This window comes from Rutidosis leptorrhynchoides, chromosome 9, assembly GCF_046630445.1.
Source record: "Rutidosis leptorrhynchoides isolate AG116_Rl617_1_P2 chromosome 9, CSIRO_AGI_Rlap_v1, whole genome shotgun sequence".
Taxonomy (NCBI): domain Eukaryota; kingdom Viridiplantae; phylum Streptophyta; class Magnoliopsida; order Asterales; family Asteraceae; genus Rutidosis; species Rutidosis leptorrhynchoides.
The window spans coordinates 327,381,090-327,390,816 of NC_092341.1; positions in this window are offsets into that span (position 1 = coordinate 327,381,090).

Sequence of the window (9,727 nt, forward strand, 5' to 3'; positions counted from 1 at the left end):
GCAACCTTTCAAAGGTGCATGATGGCGATTTTTCACGACATGATAGAAGAATGCATGGAAGTTTTCATGGATGACTTTTCAGTCTTCGGTGATACATTTGAATCATGTCTAGTTAATCTGGAACGAATGCTTATTAGATGCGAACAATCAAATCTAGTACTTAATTGGGAGAAATGCCATTTCATGGTTAAAGAAGGCATCGTTCTTGGACATAAAATTTCAAAAGAAGGAATTGAAGTGGATAGAGCTAAAGTAGATGTAATTGCTAAACTTCCACATCCCACCAATGTTAGAGGGGTTAGGAGTTTTCTAGGGCATGCCGGTTTTTACCGACGTTTCATAAAAGATTTTTCTAAAATTGCCACTCCTATGAATAAACTCCTAGAAAAGGATGCTCCATTCATCTTTTCAGATGAGTGTATCAAATCTTTTAATATTCTTAAAGAGAAACTCACTAATGTGCCGATCATGATAACACCAAATTGGAATCTACCATTTGAACTAATGTGCGATGCAAGTGATTTTGCAATGGGAGCCGTTTTAGGACAAAGGATTGAAAAACGATTTCAACCTATATATTATGCTAGTAAGACGTTACAAGGAGCACAAACGAACTATACAACTACTGAAAAAGAACTCCTTGCTATTGTCTTTGCTTTTGACAAATTTCGATCATATCTCGTTCTAGCAAAAACGGTGGTCTATACCGACCATTCTGCTCTTAGATACCTATTTTCAAAACAAGATGCTAAACCAAGATTAATCCGTTGGATCTTACTCTTACAAGAGTTTGATATTGAAATCCGAGATAAAAGAGGAGCAGAAAATCTCGCCGCTGATCATCTTTCTCGTCTTGAAAATCCCGAATTAGAAGTTCTAAATGAATCGGCCATACAAGACAACTTTCCTGATGAATATCTATTGAAGATAGATTATAATGAAATCCCATGGTTTGCAGACTATGCAAACTACTTAGTTTGTGGATTCCTTGAAAAAGGATTATCGTACCAAAAACGAAAGAAATTCTTCAGTGATATAAAACACTATTTTTGGGAAGATCCACATCTGTTTAAAAGTTGTCCCGATGGAATAATACGCCGATGTGTATTTGGAGATGAAGCTAGTAAAATATTAAACCATTGTCACACAGGACCAACAGGAGGGCATTATGGGCCTCAATTAACAGCAAGAAAAGTGTATGAAGCTGGATTCTATTGGCCTACAATTTACAAATACGCACACCTTCTTTGCAAATCCTGTGATGCTTGTCAAAGGGCCGAAAAAATAAGGCAACGTGATGAAATGCCACAAAATGCTAAAAACGAACATATATTTCATAGCATTATTCCTCAAGAAAGACAAGTTTTTAGTTGCAATTGTTCTATTTAAAAGTGATATTCGTTTAAATAATAAAAGGTAAAGACAAAAGACAGATTCGACGAATTGAAGACGCAAACGACCAAAAAGCTCAAAAGTACAAAATACAATCAAAGAGGTTCCAATTATTGATAAGAAACGTCTCGAAATTACAAGAGTACAAGATTCAAAACGCAAAGTACAAGATATTAAATTGTACGCAAGGACGTTCGAAAATCCGGAACCGGGACCAGAGTCAACTCTCAACGCTCGACGCAACGGACTAAAAATTACAAGTCAACTATGCACATAAATATAATATAATATTTAAATAATTCTTATAATTATTTATATATTATATAAATAAAATAAACCGTCGGCAAGAAAGACTCCAAACTGGAGTGAGCTGTATTTACAAACTCCGCGACTCGCGGAGTTTGAAGGCAAAAAGGGCCGCGAGTCGCGGAGTACCCCTGAACTCAATTCCCTATAAACCCAACCGAATTCTGATCATTTTCATCATCCTTTTTCTTCTTCTCTCATAATACGTAAATATTTATATTTATATTTTAATTTTAATTTTAATTATAATTCTAATTCTAATAATAAGGGTATGTTAGCGAATGTTGTAAGGGTGTAAGTCGAAATTCTGTCCGTGTAACGCTACGCTATTTTTAATCATTGTAAGTTATGTTCAACCTTTTTAATTTAATGTATCGTAGCTAAGTTATTATTATGCTTATTTAATCCGAAGTAATCATGATATTGGGCTAATTATTAAAATTGGGTAATTGGGCTTTGTACCATAATTGGGGTTTGGACAAAAGAACGACACTTGTGGAAATTAGACTATGGGCTATTAATGGGCTTTATATTTGTTTAACTAAATGATAGTTTGTTAATGTTAATATAAAGATTTACAATTGGGCGTCCCTATAAATTACCATATACACTCAATCGGACACGATGGGCGGGGTATTTATATGTACGAATAATCGTTCATTTAACCGGACACGGGAATGGATTAATAGCCACTAGAATAATTAAAACAGGGGTGAAATTATGTACAAGGACACTTGGTATAATTGATAACAAAATATTAAAACCTTGGGTTACACTCAGTCGACATCCTGGTGTAATTATTAAACAAAGTATTAAAATCTTGTTACAGTTTAAGTCCCCAATTAGTTGGAATATTTAACTTCGGGTATAAGGATAATTTGACGAGGACACTCGCACTTTATATTTATGACTGATGGACTGTTATGGACAAAAACCAGACGGACATATTAAATAATCCAGGACAAAGGACAATTAATCCATGGGCATAAAACTAAAATCAACACGTCAAACATCATGATTACGGAAGTTTAAATAAGCATAATTCTTTTATTTCATATTTAATTTCTTTTATTTTATATTTAATTGCACTTCTAATTATCGCATTTTTATTGTTATTGTATTTAATTGCACTTTTAATTATCGTACTTTTTAATTATCGCAAGTTTATTTTATCGCACTTTTATTATTCGCAATTTCATTATCGTTATTTACTTTACGCTTTAAATTAAGTCTTGTATTTATTTATTATTTTACATTTGGTTTTAACTGCGACTAAAGTTTTAAAATCGACAAACCGGTCATTAAACGGTAAAAACCCCCCCTTTATAATAACAATATTACTTATATATATATATTTGTATTTTTATAAAAGTAAACTAATATAGCGTTAAGCTTTGTTTAAAGATTTTCCCTGTGGAACGAACCGGACTTACTAAAAACTACACTACTGTACGATTAGGTACACTGCCTATAAGTGTTGTAGCAAGGTTTAAGTATATCCATTCTATAAATAAATTAAAACTTGTGTAATCTGTAACGTATTTCGTAGTAAAAAATATAGTACTATCACGTACCCCCACGCTACCACATCAACAAGCAACGCTTAAGTGTGGGAATATTTGATAATGCTAAAAAGGAACATATATTTCATAGCATTATCCCTCAAGAAAGACAAGCTTTTAGTTGCAATTGTTCTATTTACAAGTGATATTCGTTTAAATAATAAAAGGTGAAGACAAAAGACAGATTCGACGAATTGAAGACGCAAACGACCAAAAAGCTCAAAAGTACAAAATACAATCAAAGAGGTTCCAATTATTGATAAGAAACGTCTCGAAATTACAAGAGTACAAGATTCAAAACGCAAAGTACAAGATATTAAATTGAACGCAAGGACGTTCGAAAATCCGGAACCGGGACATGAGTCAACTCTCAACGCTCGACGCAACGGACCGAAAGTTACAAATTAATTATGTATATAAATATAATATAATATATAACTAATTATATAAATTATATATTTATATTATTAAAATCCGTCGGCAAGTAAAGATCTAAATTGGAGTGAGCTGGAAATTCAAACTCCGCGACTCGCGGAGTTTGAAGGGGAAATTGATCGCGACTCGCGGAGCACTCAAATCCAAATCTGCCTATAAAAGGCAACGCATTTTGATCGTTTTAAATATCCATCCTAATTCTATCTATCTCTCAAAAACGTATATATATATATATATATATATATATATATATATATATATATATATATATTTATATTTTAATTTTAATTTTAATTTTAAATTTCAATAATAAGGGTGTATTAGCGAATGTTGTAAGGGTGTAAGTCAAAATTCTGTCCGTGTAACGCTACGCTATTTTTAATCATTGTAAGTTATGTTCAACCTTTTTACATTAATGTCTCATAGCTAAGTTATTATTATGCTTATTTAATCCGAAGTAATCATGATGTTGGACTAAAAATATTTAAATTTGGGTAATTGGGCTTTGTACCATAATTGGGGTTTGTACAAAAGAACGACACTTGTAGAAATAAGACTATGAGCTATTAATGGGCTTTATATTTGTTTAACTAAATGATAGTTTGTTAATTTTAATATAAAGATTTACAATTGGACGTCCCTATAAATAACCATATACACTCGATCGGACACGATGAGCGGGATATTTATATGTATGAATAATCGTTCATTTAACCGGACACGGGAATGGATTAATAGTCTATGGAATTATTAAAACAGGGGTGAAATTATGTACAAGGACACTTGGCATAATTGATAACAAAGTATTAAAACCTTGGGTTACACAGAGTCGATAACCTGGTGTAATTATTAAACAAAGTATTAAAACCTTGTTACAGTTTAAGTCCCCAATTAGTTGGAATATTTGACTTCGAGTATAAGGATAATTTAACGAGGACACTCGCACTTTATATTTATGACTGATGGACTGTTATGGACAAAAACCAGACGGACATATTAAATAATCCAGGACAAAGGACAATTAACCCATGGGCATAAAACTAAAAATCAACACGTCAAACATCATGATTACGGAAGTTTAAATAAGCATAATTCTTTTATTTCATATTTAATTTCCTTTATTTTATATTTAATTGCACTTCTAATTATCGCACTTTTATTTATTGTCATTGTATTTAATTGCACTTTTAATTAACGCACTTTTTAATTATTGTAGTTTATTTCATCGCACTTTTATTTATCGTAATTTCATTATCGTTATTTACTTTATGCTTTAAATTAAGTTATATTTATTTTTAATATTTTACATTAGGTTATAACTGCGACTAAGTTTTAAAATCGACAAACCGGTCATTAAACGGTAAAAACCCCCCCTTTATAATAATAATATTACTTATATATATTTTGTATTTTTATAAAATAAAACTAATATAGCGTTAAGCTTTGTTTAAAGATTTTCCCTGTGGAACGAACCGGACTTACTAAAAACTACACTACTGTACGATTAGGTACACTGCCTATAAGTGTTGTAGCAAGGTTTAAGTATATCCATTCTATAAATAAATAAATATCTTGTGTAAAATTGTATCGTATTTAATAGTTTTTTTCATTGTAAAAATAAAGCTATTTCATATACACCTCGCATAACATCAATACACTGGGTCGTGGATTGATTCAAGATAATATATATCGATTTATTTCTGTACATCTAATTGTGGACAACTAGTTGTAGGTTATTAACGAGGACAGCTGACTTAATAAACTTAAAACATTAAAATGTATTAAAAATGTTGTAAATATATTTTGAACATACTTTGATATATATGTACATATTTGTTATAGGTTCGTGAATCGACCAGTGTCCAAGTCTTACTTCCCGATGAAGTAAAAATCCGTGAAAGTGAGTTATAGTCTCACTTTTAAAATCTAATATTTTGGGATGAGAATACATGCAGTTTTATAAATGTTTTACGAAATAGACACAAGTAAATGAAACTACATTATACGGGTGAATGATCGAAGCCGAATATGCCCCTTTTGCTTGGTAACCTAAGAATTAGTAAACCGATCTACTAATTGACGCGAATCCTAAAGATAGATCTATTGGGCCTAACGAATCCCATCCAAAGTACCAGATGCTTTAGTACTTCGAATTCGTTTTTATCATGTCCGAAGGATTTTCCGGAATGATAGGGGATATTCTTATATGCATCTTGTAAATGTTGGTTACCAGGTGTTCACCATATGAATGATTTTTATCTCTATGTATGGGATGTATATTGAAATATGAAATCTTGTGGTCTATTATTATGATTTGATAATATATAGGTTAAACCTATAACTCAACAACATTTTTGTTGACATTTTAAGCATGTTTATTCTCAGGTGATTATTAAGAGCTTCCTCTGTGGCATACTATAATAAGGACAAGATTTGGAGTCCATGCTTGTATGATATTATGTAAAAACTGCATTCAAGAAACTTATTTTTGATGTAATATATTCTTATTGTAAACCATTATGTAATGGTCGTGTGTAAACGGTATATTTTAGATTATCATTATTTGATAATCTACGTAATGCTTTTAAACCTTTATAGATAAAATAAAGGTTATGGTTGTTTTAAAAATGAATGCAGTCTTTGAAAAACATCTCATATAGAGGTCAAAACCTCGCGACGAAATCAATTTATATGGAACGTTTATAATCAATATGAACGGGACATATCACTTGGTGCTCGTTGGTGTTTCTAGCTATTTGAGCTCGTTTTCGTGCTTAAGGTAAACCCTAAACCGAATTATAGTGTTTGATTCTTGTATGAGTTAGGGTTTGTGTTAGTTAGAGTTATAAACCCATTTATTGTGAAATTTGGGGGTTTTGGGTAAGATTCATGTAAGTAAGCCTAAATGGGTGATTTAGGGTTTCGATTGATGAAATGGTAAGTTGGGTCTTGCATGTGTTGGTTAAACCTTAGAACCATTGTGTACTAGTAATTTGGGGTTGTGTTGACTTGATTTTGGGGTGTAAACCCTAATATGTGTCAAAATGAGTTTTTAGTTGAATTGGGTCGAGTGTTCTTGATTTTGGCATCAAATGATGATTTTGAGACACAATCACTAGTTGTAAGTGATTGTAGGTGTTTTGGGTATAAATTGACAAGCCAAAGTGAGTTAAACCAAATTTGGTCAATTCGGGGTTAAACTTTTGTGTTAAGTGTTAAAATGGTGATTATGGGTCAAACTTGACTTGTTTTGGTGGTTTAGTGCAATTTGGGTCAAGTTGCACTTGTGGGTTGGTTTTGTATGATCAAGTGCAATAAGGGTTAGTTTGTACTTGTTTGAATGGGTCGGAATTACCGCCCGTAGTGGTAATTGGTAAAGTCCATTTTAGGTGTCTAAATGGGCGGTTTGTGATGGTAAGTATAAACCCTTGGTTAAGGGTGTTGGCGTCGAATTCTCTTGTAGAGAATGTATGTTGATTGTGTGTATACATATGTGCCTATTATAGGTAAAAGGTTGCTCGGGTGCGTTGTTGGAGATTTCGAACGTGGTTTGTAATGCTTGAGTTCGAGGTGAGTGGAATAATTATATGCGTAGGTATATAATGTATTTATTTGTTGTAGTGTGAGATGTGAAGTGTCGATGTGCTAAGACACCACATTTCACGTGACGAGTGAAGTGTCGATGTGCTAAGATACCACTCAAAGTAATATGACGGGTGAAGTGTCGATGTGTTAAGACGCCACCCGGGGTGAAGTGTCGATGTGTTAAGACGCCACCCGGAGTGAAGTATCGATGTGCTAAGATGCCACTCCAAGAAGTTAACGGATGAAGTGTCGACATGTTAAGACGCCATTCGGGGTGAAGTATGGACGTGTTAAGATACCACCCGGGGTGAAGCATCGATGTGTTAAGATGCCACCCGTGGGATTAGTGTACGACGTGTTAAGTACTCTAATGGTTGTTATGAACAACGATGGGAAATTCAAGTACCATTCCTAGTACGATTGGTTAACCATGGATATATGTTGTAGTATAGCATATTATATTGTTCGTGTTATATGCTATCATTTGTGCTAGCTCGTGATATCGGGGATTTAGCGTATACTTTGAGATGGTATGCTAATTTTATAATGCTAGCGTGTATGAGGTATTTGTGTAAGTGATTGCAAGTAAGTAGGTTATATATGTACGTGTATAATTATTGCATTCACTAAGCTTTATGCTTACCCCTCTCGTTATTTACCTTTTTACAGGTATTATGATTATGAAGTTGGCTAGTTGTTAGGCTAGATGCGTAGGAGCGCTTGGGCTCGATGGGGTAGCTTTTGGAGATATGGACGCGGATTTAGGATTTGGTAGTCCCCGGGATTATGCTCTTGGTATTGGGTTGGGTTATTGAGTCTTAACCCGTATTCGTGGTGTAAACACTTTCATTTAACGTTTTGATGATGTAAAACTTGAATTGGTTGTTACAAAGCGTTTGGTTGTGGATTTAAAGTGTTAAGTGTGTTTTGAAATGAAATGGGGCTGATCAGGTCTGCTGGACGCCATCCAGATTTAGTTTGACGCCGTCCAGTATAACGTGGGTTGGGTGTGTTTAGTCACAGAACATTTTAGTGTTACTGGACGACTTCTTGATTGTTAGACACCGTCATGTCCTTTGTTACTGGATGCCGTCCAGAGGTCTGGACGCCGTCCAGATGGTTTATATGAAAAAAAAATTTAAGTCGTGTTTTTGATAAAACGAAGTTGGGTCGTTATAAGTGGTATCAGAGCATAGTTTAATGGAATTAGGTGACTTTGGAATAGGTGCCTAGTCTTAGACTTATTGGCGGTTGTGCGTTATTTGCGGGACTTGTAGGAATACGGGTCGGATTGAGATTTGTTAGTGCCTTAGAGTAGGTGACTAACTAGGACTTGTGTTTATCCAAAGTGTGATTATGTGGGGCCTTATTTCGTGTGTAAATTAGTGCCTTAGATAGCTAGTGCCCAATGTAAGTAGGAGAACTTGGACGTTGCTTTAGTGATAATCACCTAGGTTGTAGGTTGACTTGTTGTTGCTATGTACTTGTGTAATTTATTATTATATTGTATATAGGTGTATTTATATACATGTATCTTTTTGTGCGGTGTCCTAGGGACGAATCCATTGGAAAGATTCGGAGGTTTGGCAGTTTGAGTGATCAAGTTCACGGTAAGGACTTTGGTCATTCGGGTACTAGGAGTTATCACGTGTTATTTTGTGTGAATGTCGCGTCAGTCCGGGTAAAGTACTTTGCGTGACCATGCGAAAATGGTAAGGTACGCAATTGTAATAGTGACTGATCACCATTATTACAACCGTGTATCTTGACATCAAGCATGACATGACGAGTACCGAACGGAGGAAACGTGGCATGGTTGGGGATAGATTTGGGATAAATAAGGAATCTTGTATTGGTTCTTAGGATATAGTTGTCTCGGGTGATGTGCTTGTAGTCACATCGAGCTCATTGCGAGTCGGGAAGTGTTACGGTGGATTCAGTTAGTTAAGTGAGCGAGCCAACTCACAAGTTCGGCGCGTACTTAGTCACCCTAAGTAGTGGGTGCATTATTGAAATTGTCATTCGTTGTAGTTATTCTTCGTAACTAGGATGACCGATTAGTGAGTGTGTGTGCGACGAAGACTTAAATCCCGTAATGGGACGTAGCAAGTCTAATGATTGTAGAATTGGGTTACACTCGGTAGAGTGTGTGTGGTTAGGGGAATCGTGTAAGGATTCTAGTTGTGAGTCGCCTTGGAATTGGCGAATCGAGGAGTCTTCGGGTCGTTAAACTCATGGGAGTAGGGCCCGTATATCGATGACTGTGTTAGTAAATTGTGGATTATGGGGTAACGTTCCTAATGGAACATCCCTTGTAGTAGTGGTTTTATCGAGGTGTGGAAGGATGTAAGACTTGGTGTTTTCAAGCATCTCCTTAGTGTTGGATGAAGGGTTTCGTTAGGATGTATCGTTTTGGCCTTGTGGAATTGTGGGTAGCGTGTGATCGC